Genomic DNA, 20,831 nt, shown 5'->3' with positions numbered 1-20,831 from the left:
CCCACCCCCTCCTTTTATTCCATCCCACCCCAATACCTCTTCCCCCATTTTTGTCCCCACCCCCACACTCTCCACCTCTACCTTCCCCCAACTCTCACCTTGCTCCATCCCTCCTGACCCCCACCACCACCCCACCTAAGTATGCACCTCCTCCGTACTTCTCTCCTCCCCTCAGCTCCCCCACTGACCATACCACCTCAATGCACGCATAACCTACAATACTCTTATCCTCTGCCTCATCTGTTCACCCCCACTCTGTGCTTGGACTTGCCCTCCAGAGTTCCACTGCAGCCTTTCATTGTTCTGGATCCTCTAACCACCATGACTGATCCTGCTGCGTACTCCTTCCACCCTCTCTGCATCCTCACTTGGAATGTTAATGGCCTTGCGCACTACATTAAACAGAAAATGGTGTTCTCTTATCTCCAGGTGAGGGGGACGGATGTGGTTCTGCTACAGGAGTCTACTTGGTCAACCTAGAATCCGACAAGCTGTGGCAGGATTGGGTGGGCAGATCCATAGCAGCATCGCGGCTGCACCATCTACTGAGGGAGGGATGACCCATAAGTGCAGGGTGGCGATCCTCATCTGGAAATCTTTGCCTATCCCAACAGTGAAAAAATGGTCTGACCAGGATGGCAGATAGTGTATGCCAAATTTCACCTAGGGGACAGGTCCCTCTGTGTAGCATTGGTATACTCACCAACAGGGGCAAAACGCTCCTTCATTCTACAGCTGAACCATCTGCTGGTAGAGATCAGGGCCTCCAGTATGTCATTGGAAAAGACTGAAACCTCACCCAAGAAGCAGTCCATGACAGGACAGGGCCCGAGACAAATGCAACAACGCAGATAGGGCTTTATTAGGAGATGTGGCATTGGACCATGGATTGGTGGACCACTGGCGTCTCAGCCATCCATCAGACAAAGAGTACACCTTCCTGTCACCGGTCCATGGTGCACAATTTAGGCTGGACTACTTCCTCATCTCCCAGAAATCGGTGGCTTTTGTCAAAGAATCTAGGATATTGGAAGACGCCCTATCTGATCACTTCCTGGTTCTCCTGTACCTCACCTGGCCGCAAACCTTGGCACCTGAACATACAGCGATAATCCACCCCTCAGGGTAAGTCCCAATTGAAAGCCCATGCCCCCATATATTTATCGGACAATAGGGCATCAATGGAATCCCGCATAACCCTATGGGCAACCACGAAGCCAACAATATGAGGCCAACTCAAGATGCTGCCATGTCCGGGGAGGACCTGGCTTGGCAGTTCGGGCTGGACCGTTCCCACAAGGAACAGGTTCAAGACTTATTTGCATATGGCTGGTTCCAAAGGATACAAACATATTTTTTAAGAGCAGGCAGTGATCCCGGGGGCCACTGCCTGCGCTTCAAAAATGTGACAGAAACATTTAATTTTTCTTTTTTAAATGCATCCCATGTTCCTGTAAGGAAACACACACTTTATTTGAAAAGCAGTCACAGACATGGTGGTCTGCTGACCCCAGCAGGCCACCCTCCCTGGCAGTGCTAGCCATTGCTAATGGTGTCGCAAATTGCACCTGCATCATGAATATTAATGAGGCATGCAATTTGCAACCACATTTGGATTCGCAAACAGTGTCTGAGACACTGTTGTACATTCCAATTTGTGAGTCGTAAATTGTGAGTGGCAAAAGGATGCAATTTGCGACTCGCAAATTGGTAGAGTCGTACATCTGGCACTTAGTCTTCTTTATGGGGATCACATCCCCCAGTCACGTAGTTGCCAATCTGTGCTACAGGCCACACTAAGGCGCTATTATGGAGTAATGATGGAATACATATAGGCGGACGGGCACTACACTGGATCCCTTGGATGAAGGTGGACATCCAAACCCTGGACCAAATCTTGTATGATTTCAAACCCTTCGGCCGTTTACAGGAGGAGTTTGGCCTTCATCCACTGTAAGCCTGGTGCTACTTGCAACTGCGGCACTGCCTGTGATGCTGCCTAGGGCCCGCCCCTGGTCACTAAAATTGTCACCAATAATGGCCTTTCTGGCTATGTGGAGCCACCACAAGGGAGTGATGTAGGGGCTTTACATAGTACTCTCGAGCCATCTCTTCTCCCAGCCTCTTCCAAGCAGCCTCGAGCCAAATGGCAGACCCGCCTGCAGATCACCCTGGAGGAAGAGGACTGAGCTAACATTCTGGATGCCCTGGATAGGGGCACATGGAAACCCGCTTAAAATTTTGCTTCTTCAAAATGCTCCACAACTGGCACTGGACACCGACAAAATTGAACAGGGCAAGACTCCTACCACACATTAACTGCTGGAGATGTGCAGAAACACGCTGGGATACCACTCATATCCTTAGCGAGTGTCCGTCGATCCAGTCTTTCTGGTCCAACATAGGGAACACTTTGGGAGCGTCTATACCACTTCAACTTCCCCTCTCCTCTACAGTTATAATCCTTCATGACATTGGGGACTCTCCGGACCTGTCCCACCCACAATGCTGCCTCCTTCGCACAGCCCTTGCTACGGCCAAGATATGTATCCTCTGCCAATGGAGGTCGTCGGCATTCCTATCACCGGAGGACTGGAAAGTGGCAATGATACAGACGGCGTCACACAAATGTGTTATCTACAACCTACAAGACCAGGATGAGGTGTTTAAGCAGACATGGGCCCCTTTCCTGAGAGAAGGCCCCTGAGGTGGAGGGTACAACGGCCATCCCTCCTTTCCCACCCTTCCTTTGTACGCCATTGCGGGCACTGAGATCAGTGTCCCTCCGTGTTGTGTAGCCAACCATTGCCATTTATGAGTTAGGCCTTCCACACCTATCCCACCGTGCCTTTCTGATCTCTCTTCCCCCTCCGCTTTCTCCTCCTGCCTCCCCATCATCACGGCCTTTCTTTCATCCCTCCCGTTGCTTTTCACTCCCTGACCTGACCTCCTCCCTCCAATGTTTTCTTTCTTCCACGCCCCTTTCCAGCCCCCCTTTTCTCGCCTCCCTACCTCCTCTCCCTGCCCCAGCATACATTTATTCCTACACATCTCCCTCACCCCCTTCCCTTCTCCTGTTCCCCAGTTTCCCAACCCCCGCACATTTCCCCTCCCGCCCCCTCAGACCTCTCCTCAAAGGGACACCGTCATTGTAATTTCCTGTCTTTCCCTTCATCTACATACAGAGTATTCCCCATTCCTCTCCCATCAGAGAGTGCTCTATCGAAGGAGGATCTCCCCTTCCCCAGCTCACTCCCCTTCCTTTCCCCAACTCTCCTCATCTATATTATTCAGCCATCTGGAGCAAACACCATCTCTTCTCCCATCCAATGCAGACCGGATGTATTGAATCCTTCTGCCCTTCCCCTAAGCACAGCCACCAGACAGATGACCCCGCGACCCTCTCTATACAAGGAGGTGTACAACTTTGGAAACATTGGCTCCCCTTGGATTCCCTGTGTGACGGGCCTCTACTTTGCAGCCCAACATCTCCCCCTCCCCCGTGTTCCTTCGCACTGTATTGTATTACTTGGTGCCTCTTGCCTCTGTACCATACTGTACAATTGTTGTATGCTTTTATACCAATAATAAAATTATGGCTTTTATGACACAAAAAAGAAGCAGCAGTGTGCTTGGATTTGTAACCACTTTAGGAATGCAATGCAGGTGAAATGTGATTGTGTTTCTTTGCTCCTGTGACCAATTTTCCTGCTGCATTTAGGCTGGTTCTCATGGGGGCTACGCGTGCTTTGGCTGCTCCGTTGAGTGTGGCATTTCCATATTATAATCTGGACAGAACTAGTGCTTGCCTTGCAGTTTTCAGGTAATTTGGAGGTAGAAAGGGCTTGACTATGTTAAGGAGTTTTAAGCCATAAAAAGAGCCCTTTGCAGTGGACCTTATATGTGAGCTCATGTTTAGTCGTGAGTCCAGAGAGATCCCCAGAGATTTGGAAGAGTCAGGTAGCGTAAGCTTGCAGTTCAAGGAGTCTAGGTTATTTATCCATTGTTGGCCTGTCGTGAGTGACCGTGGTTAGTTCAGTTTTTTCTTGGTTGAATTTGAGGTGGTTGTGTGATAGCAAGTTTTGTACTTTTAAGGCTGAGGAGTTAAGTCGGCAAATATTGTTCAAAAAGGATATTTCTAGGTAGAGCTGGGTATTGTCAGCATGCAGTTGATAAGAAGTATTTGGTTCTCTCAGAATTGCAGTGAGGGGCTCCATGTAAATGTTGAAGAGGGTGGAAGAGAGGAATGAGCCTTGTAGGATACCTTGAGTGATGGGTGAAATGCTACACATCGAGTTGTTGACTTTTATTAGTTGGGATCGGTTTTGCAGAAATTAGGTGAACCATTGCAGAACAGTGCCATCTGCTCCAATTCATGTTGCAGGGTGTTCAAAAGTAACTTATGGTCTACTGTGTCAAAAGTCACTGATAGGTATAGGAGGTCAAAGGAAAACAATGGGTCTGTTGGGAATTGGCAATCGCGTATAATTGGTTATTACCGTACTTAATACGTTTCGTAAAATTACATTAATCATCAAATGTAAGATCAAGGAAAGATTCAGATGGACGAGGACGTCTCCTTCTAGAAACCATTCAACTTTTGGTGATCACTACTGCGACGCCCCACTTTATTCATTCCACCGGCTGGTGATGAAAGTATCTCATGATTGTATAGAATATAACTCCCTGATGTGGGTGTAAAGTGTCGGCTGACACCTCCGAAATTAGGACACACATAAGCAAAGTAGTACACTTTCTGAGTCATTAGGCTGTCATACCCTCCCTTGTCCTGATGTAGACCCGCACAGATGCTTATGAATCTGCACTAAGTATTAGGGTCAAAACATCGTTGTTGTTAGTTCAACTTGTCCACGCAACTCCTCAACTAGAATAAGGAAATATTATATCCTGTTGTGGCTAATGCATTCAATGGTGGACACGCTTGTAAAATACTGTCCATATTTGTAAATATGTGTTATTCATGTCAATTCTGTATAGCACCTTGTCACTGATCACGACCAGTCACTAATTGACTCACCAATCACGTGCTTTATTGCAGTTTTATGTTTTGGACAGCCGATTATATTCATATATATCTACAAAGTAAAAAATAACTCATCTTTTGAACTTAGCTGTGTTTGATGTGTTGTGTGTTTCTTACATTTGATGATTAATGTAATTTTATGATACGTATTAAGTACCGTAATAACCAATTATATTCGATTCCTGACAGAACCATTGTTTTTCTTTTGCATTCCTACCCAGGTTCTGAGGGTTAGTGGGTTACCCCATTATCTTTAAAAGTATAGGAGGTCAAGCATGCACCATGTGTTTATGTCTAAGGATTTATGACTGGCATCTGTAATATTCAGTGTAGCTTGTGCAGTACTGCATCCCTTCCTGAAACCTGACTGGAGTGAGTCGAGTAGATTATTGGAGTCCAACTGTTGGTTGAGTTGGGAGAGGACATATTTCTCAAGAATTTTTGCTACGAAGTGAAGGTTGGTGATGAGTCTGAAATTCTTGCAATGGTATGGGTCTGCGTCTGTTTTTTTTTAAAAGAGGAGTGATTTGGCCTTGTTTAAGGCAGTTGGGTATCAGCCTGTTATTCAGGGAGCTGGTTAGGATTTTAGTCCATATAGGGGTTAACGTGAGGTTAAGGCTTTTTACCAGGAAATCGGGGAGTGGGTCTGTGTAGGGACAAAAGGGCTTGGATTTGGTACTTGCCATGGAGAAGTACTACCCTTTGAGTGGTTTGAAAGCTTTCCAACTCTTGGGTAAAGAGGAGGGCCATGGTTATTGGTTGATACTGGTAACTACTGGCGGAGGGGCCTCAGTTTTGGGGCTCACGGAGTGATCTGGATTGGGTTTGCCTCTGTTGTGGGGGAAGGGTTGCTGGCTTGAGTCTGCGGGTGACAGTGCAGGGAGAGCTCGAACTTAGTGAATTTGTCATTAAAGAATTTGGCCATGTTGTCACATTGTAGTTTTGAGGCAGGGGGTTTTTCTTTGGTAGGTTTAGAAGTTTGTTGTCGGGTGGTATTAAAAAGTTTCTAGGGGCGTTAATTCGCTTTGTCTAGGGAATGCCAGAAGAAGGTGGCTTTCTTTTTGAGGATGTGTTTTTTTTAATTCCTGCATTCTCTTCTGAGCTGGTAAAGGTGGATTGGGGATAGGTTAGCTCTCCAGTTTCTTTTAGTAGCTCTTGTCTTCTCTCAGAGTTGAGGTCTCTGACCCTTTTCAGTTGGAGGGGGGGGGGCTAGTTGGCCCAGGGCTGTTTTCATCGTCAAAATTTAGAGGGTATTGAGCTCATCTGTATTATGGTTGTTTGTGGTAGGTGGGAGTAGAGATTACATTTTTCTTCCCAGTCAGTTAGAGGGATTAGATTGTACCTTCTGCACCATTGGTGGGTTTTCCGAGATCTGTGCTACAGCTTGGCAGGTGTCAAACAGAATGATGTGGTGGTCTGACCAGTCGATTGAGAGAATGTTGTTTATGCTTATTTATTATTTTTGGGCTACGATAGCATTTAAGGTGGAGACTCTGATGTGAGTTTGTCCATTGCAGTATTGGATAAGATCTTTGTTGAGTAGGAGTTTGTTTAATGACTGTATTAATGTGTCATTCTTATATTTAAGTGGAGTCCTGGTAATACTGTATTATACTCAACCTTTATCATCAGAAGTAGACAAAGGTCCTAACCAGTTCACATGGGATGGCTTGCAAATATGTGTAAGACCCTCCAAAACATTAACTTGGCAGCTCAACATGAAGCAATGCATACAGACTCACCCGTTGTTTGAGCTTGACCGTGTCTACTTGATTTTGACAAAGCTGTATAAATAAAAAGTAAAGGGGAAAAGTAATTATTCTGGAGGAGATCTCACGTTTGCAACATCCTTACTTGGGAGCATGAAAGAGCACATCACATTACATCACAGATCAATATAATAAAAAATCTTGCCTTGAGGAACATGACATATATAGCTTGACATCAACAATATCAATCAAACTGGCCCAAGGAGGGGAAAATACATGAACTGCAACCAAACTAACCTAACAAAATCATACAATTATAAAAAAAACACCTTTCTGAAATAAATAGACATATCATACATCCTCATTAAAAGAATATAGATTAATTACATTCACACTTAATGTTTTATAACCAACTCAGACCCACTGGTTAACCTTTTTATAACCACAGCTGATTGAGTAGCTGAGCCACAACCACATGTATATTCTTTAGCTGAAAGGTATATTTTAAAGGACTGGACTGGACTGGACTGCAAAATACACTTTTGACATCATGGAAGAGGTTAATTGACAACAAGAAGGTTGTGCCAGCCATATGAACCATACATATTACAATTGGCTAAGTCTATTTTATTGCAGGAGAATCCAAAGAAAACACTTGTGTCTCTCAAATGTTCTGAACCATATTACCAAGGTGATCTATGGTCAGCATGACCTTCTTTGGAGTATAACCCTCAATTTTTAATAGCCCTGTGTGAGAAATTGGGTTATTGGTTGAGGGACTGTTTTAGCCCTTCCTAACCAACTACCACATCATTTACTAAATTAACCTGTAGTTAAGCCTACGGTAGCTTGGCTCAAAAGCAGTCTGGCTTAACTTATCGTTCCACTGATACCAAATGCACTAGCCCTAGTGGGCAAATTCCTTTGTTGAGCATGCTTAGGCTTACCAATGTTGGTATGCCCACTGTGTCATTAAAGTTGTCAGAGGAAGTGATATCAAAGAAGATAAGAAGGGAGAAAAAGAATGACAAAATAATTTCATAAATATCGTTGTTCAAAGAGCCAGCAATCAATATCCCTCGAGCTGAATCAGATACACTCATACCTGGATTCCGAATATTTCCGATGAAGTGACCTACTGAGTCAACTAAAGATGAGTCCAATTGTAGAACACCTGATCCTTCCAACAAGGTACCTCTGCCATAAAAAACACAAAAACCCTCAACTCCGGAAAAAGTCCAGCAAAAAAATATGTATAAGTAAAAGCGGCATCAACAACATTCAGTTTGCTACCATCCCTACTGAAACAATTAACAATGGTTCTGTCGGAAAAAACGATTCAAATCAACATAGTACTTAATACATAAATGTTGTCATAGTATCCCATGAAGGACATATGCAATAATTATACACTGACCACAAATAAAAGGAATAAATAAGTCTTTAGTTATTCAATGTTTAAATTTTTTTTTTTTCCAGACCTTTGGTTTCTGCAGTGAATCTGATATGCTGTCCAATATACATACAAAACGTAGGCTGTGATTATACAATGTGTGTAGGTCGTGACTAGTGACTGGGTATTACAAGTGACAAAACATAAAGTATAGATACATGAAACAAAAAACTTTTTCAGAATATCCAAAATGCAGCACAATAATCACAAGGGGACTTAAATTGTTCATTTTGTTCAGTTGTACTTTGCAGGTCATAATCTCTTGAGGGCACGCTCAGGGTGCCTCATTACCACACCAACGTGGCTCACTCTTTGCAGTCCCCTCTAGGGACAGCTTCACAGGATGAGTCATGCTGTGTGACCACCTGGGCCCTCTTCATTGCAGGGTGCTTTCGGGCTCCTGTCCGGTCAATCATCCGCTCTGTGTCCGTCTTTGGCGCGCTTCTGACTGGGCTCTTTGATCGCTACTTGAGGGTTTGCCTACTTCTAGTGCCGTGTGGTGGCATGCTTCTGCCAACTGAGCGCACATGCAGCGTACCTTCTTCTGTTCTCCAGGGACTAGCTGCTTCCTCCTTGAAATGCTATTTCTTTGGCACGGTTGCTGAGCAGGAGCACTGGGTTTTACTGCTGAAATGCTTGTGAGTGTGGTAGCTTTCCTACCTCTGCCGGTGTTTCACAAGGATAAGAGACCGAAACAAGCAGAGACAATCTCGCCATGATATCCAAGCACGCGTGACCCATTGACTACTCCAAACACCGTAACTTGACCATGTATTATCACAATGCAGTATTTTATTCTAATTCTTAAAATGTTTTTAACCATGGATTATGAATTTTATAGTGTAACCTTTTGCAATGGTTTTAATTAACTATGCCAATAAACTTACTTACTTACTTTACAAGGATAAGAGATAGTGCAGCACCCAGCCAGTTTCCTTGCAACACTTCCCAGCATGTCATCTTGGGTAAAGCACTGCTGTTCTCGGCTTTCCTGGAGCACAGGGAACTGCTTGTCCCTCATCCTTCTTTGATTATGGGCCCTAGCAGCCTTCTCTGTGTTGCAGGATATTTCCTTGCGTACTTATTGTTCATTTTGTTTCTTTAATGCTATTCTGCAACACTGCCACTAGGTGGCACAGCACTTGTCCTGGGACCCAGCAGCTTCCATCTTGCCGCAGGTCATTTCTCTTTTGAGCCGGGAGCCAGGCCCGCTGCTACTACGCTTTACAGCACCAGCGCATCCATACCTCTTCTTCGCCTGCCACATCTGCGTTACTGACGAGCATCGGGCTCATTCAGGTCCGCCCCTGGAATCCTGACGGTCCTCCGCTCTCCACTCCATACCTGCCAAGGTATCGTTATGGCCACCACAAGTGTGGAAGGGTATGCTCAGATGTGAGTCCCTTGCTCACTGCACCATCAGGATTCAAGCAAGCCGGGCCGAAGACGGCTGTAATGCCAGAAACCGGTCCCCGGAAGCTTGTTTCCTTTCCAGTAAAGAATTGGCTTGGTAGTTTGGTCTGCCCTGTTCCCATGATGCACTGGGCCAGGGTCAGACTAATTTGCATGTAGCCAGGTTCTGAGCTGGGATGGTGCAGTGAGCTAAAAAACGGTGATGGATCAAGCCCTGATCTTTTGACTGGGTAGGAGTGTTCTGCTTAATTCAGATACTCTGTCCATCACCACCCCCTTTATGAATCGTTTTGGCCACCACAAGTGTGGAAGGGTATGCTCAGATGTGAGTCCCTTGCTCACTGCACCATCAGGATTCAAGCAAGCCGGGCCGAAGACGGCTGTAATGCCAGAAACCGGTCCCCGGAAGCTTGTTTCCTTTCCAGTAAAGAATTGGCTTGGTAGTTTGGTCTGCCCTGTTCCCATGATGCACTGGGCCAGGGTCAGACTAATTTGCATGTAGCCAGGTTCTGAGCTGGGATGGTGCAGTGAGCTAAAAAACGTGATGGATCAAGCCCTGATCTTTTGACTGGGTAGGAGTGTTCTGCTTAATTCAGATACTCTGTCCATCACCACCCCCTTTATGAATCGTTTTGGCCACCACAAGTGTGGAAGGGTATGCTCAGATGTGAGTCCCTTGCTCACTGCACCATCAGGATTCAAGCAAGCCGGGCCGAAGACGGCTGTAATGCCAGAAACCGGTCCCCGGAAGCTTGTTTCCTTTCCAGTAAAGAATTGGCTTGGTAGTTTGGTCTGCCCTGTTCCCATGATGCACTGGGCCAGGGTCAGACTAATTTGCATGTAGCCAGGTTCTGAGCTGGGATGGTGCAGTGAGCTAAAAAACGGTGATGGATCAAGCCCTGATCTTTTGACTGGGTAGGAGTGTTCTGCTTAATTCAGATACTCTGTCCATCACCACCCCCTTTATGAATCCCTCTTAATTGGCAGCAACTGGGTCAAAGTACTAAAGCCACGTGGCGCGGCAGGAATAATAGTGCCAGCCTGGAGCCACTCGTTACATTGTAAATGTAGCCACCTAGCGCTGCCGCGCTCTCACTGACTCAGCCACTATTAACTATTTATGAACTAAGTCGCACCTGGCAGCACGTCTCTCACAGCAGAAGCAGTGCACAGGTGCTGCTGGTGGCATGAGCTGGCGAGTCCCAAATGCGTGACAAAGCATTTCAGTGCGGTGATGCGGAACACCGCACCGAAATGCGTGAGTGTCACACCCAATGCGTGATACTTGACAGGACTGCCACTCCCTTGGGCGGGGCACCATTTCCAAAGGCCACATCCTCACCCACGCTATAGGAGATCCTCCCACTGGCTGGCAGCACCTCCTCTCCTTCCAGGTGGGCTTTGTTTTTACTACGGGTAGGGTTGATCATACGGGCTTCAGCAGCATCTCGGGGAGTGTAGTGCTTCCACCTCCCTGCTTGTCATGAGTGGTCTGTGCGGTCAACAAACGCTCACAATCTCTTTAATTGCTTCCACCACTCCACAGCAGGCACTCTCACACCTCACGTGCCACATGGGGGCTGGAGCTACCCACAAAGACTCCGGTGCCTGGTCTTCGTGTCGATTGTAGTCCTCATCATAGGCTGACACTGCTTCCTCTCACCGGCAGTCCTTTCTCCCCTGGACCCTGTATTTACCTCCGGAGCAGGGTTTCTCTTCACGGGGTAGGGCAGGAAGTAGACCGATGCTCCGCTCTACTTCCATTCATCGTAACTCTCATTCTTCGCTGCGCCACTCACTGCTCCTGTCAATCAGGGCTCACCATACGAGGATGCCGCAGCAGGTACGTCCAATGCGGGGTGGGCTCCCGCCCTGCCCCCTCCTTTATTTCATGAAAGGGCCGACACAGCATTTCCTGCCCCCACTGGCTCACTGCACGCCCTGCGGGTCAGCTAGCACTTCACCTATATGGGGAAAGAGGCGCGATAAGCCGACCACACAGCCTGCTTGTCCCTCTGTGATTCTGGGGGCTCTCTTGTTGCGCTGACACCGGCGTCTTTCGCCTCAGTGGTAGCAGGGGGCCCGCGACACAGGCAATGCTCTCTTCCCCTCAACCACCACCAGCAGGGCAGCAGCACATGCGGACTCAGCCAATGTAATTGTGAGGGCACTAGGCCTTCATGCATGCATAATTACTGCACAGACACAGATAGTTACCGAGTAGAAGGGGCCTTGGGCACATGTGCCCGGCCCGTTTTATTGGCAGGGACACATGTCCTTTGACGACTGTGTTGGATGGGTGTGCTGGTGCTAAAACAATTTGAACAGCAAGTTATAGAGGCCGCGCCTTGACATTTCTACCCAACCTTGTTCGTGTCTGTGTTGAGGTAGCGTCTATGCGTTGGCCACTCACTGGAAGCCCTTCTCCTTCCATCACCTTTGCCTGCCACTCTCTCTCCTTCCCATCGGCCTTCAGGTTCGGTGGTGTAGACGGATTAGGTACTTCCCCAGCTTCGCTCTCTTCCCCGGTGTATAGATCTTTACTTCCTCGGCCGGGGGACTTTGGGTCTTGCATTCTCATCTCACTTGACGGCAACATTTCTGGTGTATTGCTTTCTTCAGGTGGAGGCAGACTCTTCCCTTCGGGATCTTCCCACTTTATGATCCTATTGCATCTTGCCAATCTGTCTTGCGACCATATCTTCCCATCGCTCAATAGTGCCGATCTGGCATATGGCTCTACAACTTGTAGCGGTCGGCTGAACTTGCTGTCACTCTTACCCACTCGTCTTTCTCCAGAGTTGTTTCCTTGACATTCCGACGTTTATTGTAGTGTTCAGTGTATAAGGCTTGGGCCTTATCTATGTTGCGACGTACCTCCGCCGGAGACCATTTACTATGGATGACGAGTTGTTTCCATGCTAGGTTATCCCTCGTGAAGGGGTCACGTCCCCCTAAAATCTTGAAAGGGCTGTATCCTGTGTTTGTCGGGGTGATGCGATAAGCCCATATCATTTGTTTGAGTTCTTTCTCCCAGTCTTGACCTGCACTTATCGCTGCCTGTATCGAACCCATGATCACCCGATTGAACCTCTCTGCTAGTCCGTTTCCTGCTGGGTGGTAAACTGGGGTGTGTTTGACTTTGATTCCATTGCGGGCCATGAACGCATTCCTTTTCGCAGACGTGAACTGCGGCCCATTGTCACAGGTCACCACCTTTGGGATACCTTCCCTCATGAATGTGGTGGTCAAGAACAATAAAACAGCCTCTGTATCCGCTACCTTACATACTTCCCCCTCAGGCCACTTGGAGTATCTGTCCACTGGTACTATGGCATATTTGGGCACTCCGTTGGTATCCAGAATGGGACCCAGGATGTCCACCGAAAGCATCTCCCATGGACTGGAGGGACAAGTGAATTTTCCCAGTGGGGGGCGTAACAGAACTTGCGCCTTGTCTGCCCGGCTACATTGCTCACACATCCGGACGTGTTTCTCCACTTGACTGTCCATGGCCGGCCACCAATATGCCTGTTTAGCCCTTTCCTTGGTTTTCACGATCCCTAGGTGTCCTTCGTGTAGTATGTTTAGGAGATGGGGTACTAAAACTTGTAGGGGGACCACTTTGTCTCCCCTTAGTAGGAACACAGGATTGTCTCCGACGGACAGTTCCTCCCGGACTTCCCAGAGCATCCTCAATTTGCTGTCTAGATGGTTCTTGTCTGGCCACCCTTGCGTTACGTAACTCTTGACAGCCTTCAGCGTGTCATCGCTGGCATATGCTTCTTCCCACTCCTGCTCACTTATTACCCCTTCATGGTCTTGTGTGATCGCTACTAAGTAGTCTTTCCATTCCGAGGGTTCTTGATCTGTTGCTGGATCCATCGCTGCCGACCTACTCAAGAAATCAGCTACTTTGTTCTTGGAGCCCGGAAGATACTCCACTTAGTACACATTGTCCAGCAATCTCAAGGTCATCTTGGCTATTCGGGTTGTCGCATGTGCATGACCACATGAAGTCAGGACTCTCACCAGTGGTTTTTGATCTGTGCGGAGCAAGAATTTCGAGCCCCACAAGAATTGTCTGAATCGCTTTATGGCCCAGACAGTTGCCAGCATTTCCTTTTCTATCACGCTGAATTTTTCTTCATCGAGTACTAGTGACCTCGAGGCAAAGCTGATCGTGGTCACTTCTCCTTCCTGAGATCTTAGTGTCAACACCGCACCCAGTCCCTTGTCGCTTGCGTCCTTGGTTAATATGGACAGGGCTGCTTGGTCAAATCCCTTGAGGGGAATGGCCGCGCAAATGTCTCGTTTCAAAAGGTCGAATTCTGTTTGTTCTTCCTTTGTCCATTTGAATGCGTTCTTTTCCTTCAGGAGTTATCGCAAGTGGTGTGTTTTGGATGCGAAGTGGGGAACAAATTTGCTGTAAAATTCCGCCATCCCAAGGAAGGAGCGGACATCTTCCTTTTGTTTGGGTGTGGGTGCGTCTTTGAAGGCAGCCACATTAGCTTGTTTCGGCTCTATCCCCTTTTCGCTGATCTCGTGGCCTAGGTATGTCACTGATCCCACACCCAGTCTGCATTTCTCCCACTCCACGGTGAGTCCATTTTTTGCCAGTATGGTCAGGACTGCATTCAGTTTCGTGTCGTCGTCCTCCTTGGATCTCCCCATAATGAGAATGTCATCCTCAAAGTATTGCACTCCTTCTACTTTCTGGAACAACTTGTGTATTCGTTTTTGGAAAACTGCTGCTGCTGACGCTAAACCGACTGGCATTTTGAGGAACTTATAGCACCCAAATGGCGTGATGAACGATTCTATGTGGTTGCACGAGGGATGTAGGGCAATTTGGTGGTATGCTGAGTTGAGATCCACCGTGGAGAACCATTTGACTCCCTTTTTTTGCCATTTATCCTGGGTAGTGGGAACTTATCCACCACTATGTCCTTATTTAGTTCCCTTAGGTCCACACACAGGCACACCTTACCATTGGGCTTCTGTGCTACCACTAAGGGTGCGAGCCACTCTGCGTTTTCAATAGCTTCGATGACTCCGTTCCTTTCCAAGTGTTGAAGTTCTTCCTGCACTGCCACTCTGCTCCTGAACGAGATGTTGCCAACTTTGTGGCTCCCTGGCTTTGCTCCAGCCTGGAGATGGATTTTGTGTGTGAATTTCATCAATCGACCTATGGTCCCTTTGAAGACTTCGGGATACTCCTCTTTCCATGTGTTTACTCCAAATGTCAGGGCTGTGTCAGTCATTAGCACTTGGTTTATTCCTCCTGGGTTGAGCTGGATTCCGAGAGCTCCTGAGTCCTTCCACCCTAGTACGGAGGGTCCCTTCTCTGCGACATACAGTTTGCCCTCTGCTGTTCTTCCCTTGAATTCGAACATCAGTGGCCGATAGCCTACCATAGGTATGGGTTCGCCTGTGAACGTGACCGGATGTATGTCTGTGGGTACCAGTTGTGCCCCATCTCTATTTTCAAAGTCTCTCTCCTATATTGCTTGTGGAATTATGGTGTATGCGGAGCCTGAATCCGCCACGATGTTTACCTGTACTCCTCTAATCGACATCTGAAATGTAGGTTTTCGGGATCTGGTGCAGTCTATTCCGAGGACTAGGTCATCTATGCACAAGACTTCGTCTTCTTCTTCTTCATCTGGGTCCTCCTCCTCTCTGTCCGGTTCTTCGGTGACGTACTTCACCTCCGTCCTTCTGAGTTTTCGCCTGCATACTTTTTCGTAGTGTCCTATTATGCCACAGTAAGAGCACTTGGCCCTGAACGCTGGGCAAACGTTATCGTTGCTTGCGTGCGTCTGACTTCCGCACCTGTAGCAGGTATTTCTGCTTTTTCCTTGTTGTCTTTGGGTTTTCATGAATTTCTGAGGGTACTTCTTCTGAAACTTCGTGCTTGATGATGTTTGTTGCTGTGTCCCTTCTTGTTTGTTTTTGTCATATATTTTGCACACTAGGGTCCTGTTAACGCTCTCCCTTTTTGCCGTTTCTGCGCACCTTTTGGATAATTCCGCCTTCTTCACGAGAGCCACGACTTCTTTGAGGGGTGCGTCTCCATTAACCCACAGTTTCTCTTGGATCGCTGTGTTGGTAGTGTGCATTATGATCTGGTCTCTGATGAGCTCGTCATGCAGTGTGCCAAACTTGCACGTCACAGCCAACTTCTGTAACGCAGCCACGTACTCTTCTATCGATTCTCCGCTGCTTTGTTTCCTTTGGAAGAAGTTGCATCTGTCTATTGCGGTGCATACTACCGGGCGGTAGTGGGAGTCTAGTTCCTCTAGCGCGTGTTGGAATTCATCTGTGTCATTGGGGAGTCTGGTCTTCTTTACTAGGTTACATGGGTGACCTTTGCACCCTTGTTGGTGACTTTTTGCACCTTGACACATGGGTGACTTTTGCACCCTTGTTGGTGACTGTCTGCACCTTGATCCATGGGTGACTTTTGCACCCTGATCTAGGAACTTTGTCCTCCTGTTGATAAATAGATTTATATTAGGAGCATGGACACTGGACCTTTATAGCTCCTTGGTCCCCCCCTCTTTGTTTAATATATTTTGCACGGCTGATTGGCCGTGGGACCTAATTCCATTACTTGTTATTCCTTTCTTTTCTGGCAGGCACGCGGGGCTGGTCCTTGGGGTTTGTGGGAGTCGACATCACAGTATACCCAGCCTTATTATTTATAGTAATGTTTCTTCTTGACTATTTCCCTGTAGTTACAGATGTAAGGACATACACCTTAGTCCCTCTATTTAGGGGATCCAACTCCCTATCCTTGTAGTGTAATCTTTTGACCCGGGATATGGAGGTTTTAGGAGTTAGGTTCATTGACTCTGAGTTATGGTACTGTTACACTCGGTGTGACACAGGAATGAATTTGGGACATTGGCCATAACGGTGATACTCGAGACGATGTAGGGTGTCTGACCGGAGTATGTTTTTTAGTGTTGCTGGCTACTGCACATCATTACCGGCAACGACATCCTTCTACCTTCATCAAGCGAGTGCGCATGAGCGAGGGATTAGTATGCCCAAGTGATACACATGCGCGGTGGCGCCGCCATGCTGCACATGCGCATTGAGTTATAACGCTGTGAGGTTTCACCGGTTATTTAAATCGCCGTTCTCCTGACCCGAGCCTTTAATTGCTGTGGTTTGCCGCCTGTATTTCCTTTCGGCAAGCCTCTGGTCGAGTCAGGGGTAGGTGCACAAGAGGCAGCACCCATATAAAATTGTAAGTACATTCTAGACACTTGTTTAAAGCCAACAACCTTTACCTATTGACTATATGGGGCCCTTGTGGTTTATGTCCTGTTATATGTCCTAGCTTGTTTCCATAGCCCGACCATACGTGGGTGTCCTTTTGACTTTACTATCGGAGGAGCACTTTTAACGAGTCCTTGGTAAGCATGCTGATGGTTATCTACTAACTCCACATGTAGATAGTGCTGCCGACTTGGGTACGTTACATTATTGTTACATTGTTGCCATCCGCTATACAAATCCCTAAGCTTAGTCTAGGTGCTGTACTTTACCACTAAAAATGTAAATCCAGCCTAGGGCTTTTTTGAACAGCGGCCCCCGCCCCTCGTTGGACTGGTCCCATGTGTCTGCTTAAATTTTCTGTTTGGAAGGATGCGTGCATAAAAATGGCATTCTGTGAAGCTTAAGATGTCATCGATGCGCACTTGTGATTTACTATGTTTTTCCTTTTCCTAGGTGTTACCCAGGAGCGGCTTCCATGTAGCAGCTGTAACCACTTTGAGGGTATACAGACCCGCCCTGGCTGAGTTAAGGGGGTTCTCATTTTAATCTTTACTTATTATAGCACGTGCACTACACTGTTTATTATTGTGGTCCTGAAGAAGCGCCAATGACTTACGGGCAACAGAGGCGCGAAACATGTTGGCCTTGACTTTTGATACCTAGGCCGAATGGGCCCTTTTAGGGTCAGTCATTTTTTACACTATCACGTGCACATAAATTGATTTATCCTCCTTTTACCCAATCCCCACACACCCGCATGCAACATCCGGCAATCCTAAAAAAAGATCTCCGATAAAGTGACCCTTCGGGGGACCCGTAGGGAATTGCAGCGCCGGCCCTACGAGGAGCAAACGCCCGATGATGAAGCATGACACCCCCCGGGGTGTGTGAGGGCAACAGAGGATGTAGAATTATTTTCCCTCTCACATTAGGACATTTTTACACCTAGGATTACTTTAGTCTACCTTCTTTCTTAATTTTTCTTTGTTTTAAAATATGGGTGACTGTTAGCACCCCGATACATGGGTGACCTTTGCACCCTTGTTGGTGACTTTTTGCACCTTGACACATGGGTGACTTTTGCACCCTTGTTGGTGACTGTCTGCACCTTGATCCATGGGTGACTTTTGCACCCTGATCTAGGAACTTTGTCCTCCTGTTGATAAATAACTTCTTTACTAGGTTGTCATACACTCTGATGCCTTCTGGGCCTAGGTTGTGTAGGAGTATTTTCTTCCTCCTTGAGTTGGAGAAAGCCCCTTCTCCCTCCTCCTCAAGAGCAGAGAGATAATTTAGGAAATATCGCTTCCAGTCCTCCCAGGGCATTGCTGGATCACCGGCTTTAGGCAAGAAGGGGACTAGATTAGTGAGGGAGGACGACTGCGCGCACATTTTCTTCGGGTGGCGTTGCTGTGGGGCCGGTTGGGCCGCTACTCCTGGTGGACTCCCTGACGCTTGTCTCTCCTCTGACCTGCCTGCTTGTATGGGTGAAGGGTTTCTCTCCCCTACTCGGTTTGGGTTTTGGACCTCCAGCGTTCTATTCCCTGTGCAGTGAGGTGACGCCTGTATGGTCCTGCTGGTGACTGCCGGGTAGTGTCCCGTGTGGTTAGTGGTGCGCAGCTATGTCTCCCCTTGGTCATTCACTGTGTAGTGGGGAATCACCTCGTCGCCTGCCTGCTCCTGTAGCGTGGTATAGGCTTGGGCGCACATGTGCTTCTCAGTAGGGGGGGCACCAGATATACACGTGGAGACCAGTGGTCACCCTGCTGCAACACTGACCTCTGGTTGATGTCCCTGCTGTCTCAAGGGCCAGCGCTGGTGTTAGGTGTGCCTGTTTGCTCTAAGGAGCTGGGGAACACTGTCTCCGTTGGAGGGGAGGCACACGTTGTGGTGCAGGGCCTGAGGTCCTTCAGATGCTCCTCTCTCCTCGTGGCAAGGTCGGCCCCTCTGCCGCGCTCGGGATGTCAATTACCATTTTGGGGTCCTGTGCTTGCACTGCTGAGTAGATGGTTGCAGCGCAGGTCCCAGTGCTCGTCGCCAATTTATAGCGGCCGCGCTATAACAATAATGACCGCCGAGCCTTTAAATGTGTTTGAGCACGTTTATTATATCCGAGCGCCGGGAGCGCGACTCGCCAGCCGCCTCTAGATGCGGCACCCAAAATTGCGCCCGCACTATCCCAGCATGCACTGCGTGCCCGTCTCGCAAGACTAGACCGCAACATTACACAAGTCACTACAGTACTCTTGTTTTAACCAGAAGAGATAAAGCTTAACCAGCCTGCGTATCAGTGCAGATTATTCATTGCTTAAGACGTAGCTCAGGAGCACCAGACAAGAGTTATTGCATGTTCCGGTCAGGTAAGAAGGTTGTTTTCACCTCTTTTCCTAGTACTCGTATTTTAAGATAAAGAACCGAATCATAGTAGAATCCGCATTGTGTGTCGATAACTGATTCTTACCGAAGTAGCTTTCGTTCAGCTCGATAGTGGAAAGATATCCACATTCAGACGCACCAACTGTTTGTTGACTTTCCCTTGGCTCTCTTGTTGTGTGAAATCTACTCGGATTAGTATAAAGAAAACCACCACAAAATGGATGAGTTGCTTTAACAACAAATTTCATTTATAGAGATGGAATTCCTCAAATTAACATATCAAAAAGTTATTTTGTCTTGTCATTTTGTGGATTATAATTTGTTAAGGAAATGACTCAATAAAAATCTACTATGGAATGAATTCAACACTGATAAAAAAAGAAATAGGCGCATCAAATGTATGTTTTCTTATGATGTTATTTTCTGGGCATTTTCACTGGGGCTCCTAGAGTTCTGAGAGTGGATTCTTCCCTGTGATGTGTGAATGGTATATGGTCTAAATAGGGGGTTTAAGTTTCACCATTAGTCTGATAACCTACTGCTTAATAAATATACATATTAAATATTGTGTCCTGTTTTATTCAGTGCTTTTATTTGAGTCACATAACAATTGGAAAAGATAATGAGATGAGAATCGTACATTCAGAGAGAGAGAGAGAGAGAGAGAGAGAGAGAGAGAGAGAGAGACCTGGTTAGATTGCAATAGTCTCACTGATTTATAGGATCTTTCTTATGTTTCTTTGTATTACAGGTCTCCTTCCCTGCTGCTCCCTTCCTTCCCTTCACCTCAATTGATCACCTCAATGCTCTGTACCAAAATAGTCCTCGGAATCTGAGGGTGTCGAGAGGTGGACTATATTGAGCTACGAACTGATCCTGAGAAGGACCTTTTTTCCAACCCTTGTGTCCGACACAATATGTATATTTAGGAAAAGGTTTTGGTTCTAATTTATTAGAAAGAAATCATATAACCCATGTGTACACTAACACAATGAAGCACTCCAATAGGCTGGGAGTAATCTCACATTGCGGACATGGCCGCAGACATTTTTTCTTTTTGCTTCAGTTGTATGGTTAAAAAATTCCCTCTTGTTTACTTTGTGCTCTGGAAAATGTAGACATTGATAGATGGCCTTTTTGGACACCATTGAAGGCAACATTCTACAGAGAGGTTTTCTTTTCATTGAGCAGATGCAAGATATCAATTTCCATGCCGCCTTAGCTCACTCTAAACTCAAGGATCATTGGCTCAATTGGATCAATTTTGACATTCCCTCTTTTGAGGAAAATGAAAACCCTATCTCTGACCAACAAGTTAGGCTCACCCATTGCCCCTGCTCTGCCCAGAATCTTGCGCTTGGGCATTACTGCTATTTTTCCCCAAAATCGATCAATATATGCTTAGTGCTGAAGCAATGGAAACATGCTATGGTACTTCCCATTAAGCAAAACCTATCTCTGGATCCCTCTGTCTTAGATAACCTGAGACCTATATCTTTGCTGCCTTTTTGGGTGAAAATGCTTGAGAGACATGTTAAATGTTGCC

The 20,831-nt window shown here is 46.9% G+C and overlaps 1 protein-coding gene across 1 annotated transcript in view; it reads right to left on the bottom strand.

Moving 5' to 3' along the window:
• Window positions 1-20,831, bottom strand: part of LOC144771653 (uncharacterized) — a 945,479-nt gene that overhangs the window by 554,553 nt on the left and 370,095 nt on the right. The window contains exon 5 of the mRNA XM_078656010.1: window positions 6,787-6,828. The gene's annotated coding sequence lies outside the window, so the exon portion shown is untranslated. The remainder of the gene's footprint in view (window positions 1-6,786; window positions 6,829-20,831) is intronic.

Source organism: Lissotriton helveticus, chromosome 8 (assembly GCF_964261635.1).
Source record: "Lissotriton helveticus chromosome 8, aLisHel1.1, whole genome shotgun sequence".
Lineage (NCBI taxonomy): Eukaryota > Metazoa > Chordata > Amphibia > Caudata > Salamandridae > Lissotriton > Lissotriton helveticus.
The sequence above is the reverse complement of the archived record's forward strand: the minus strand, read 5'-3'. Positions and strand labels throughout refer to the sequence as shown.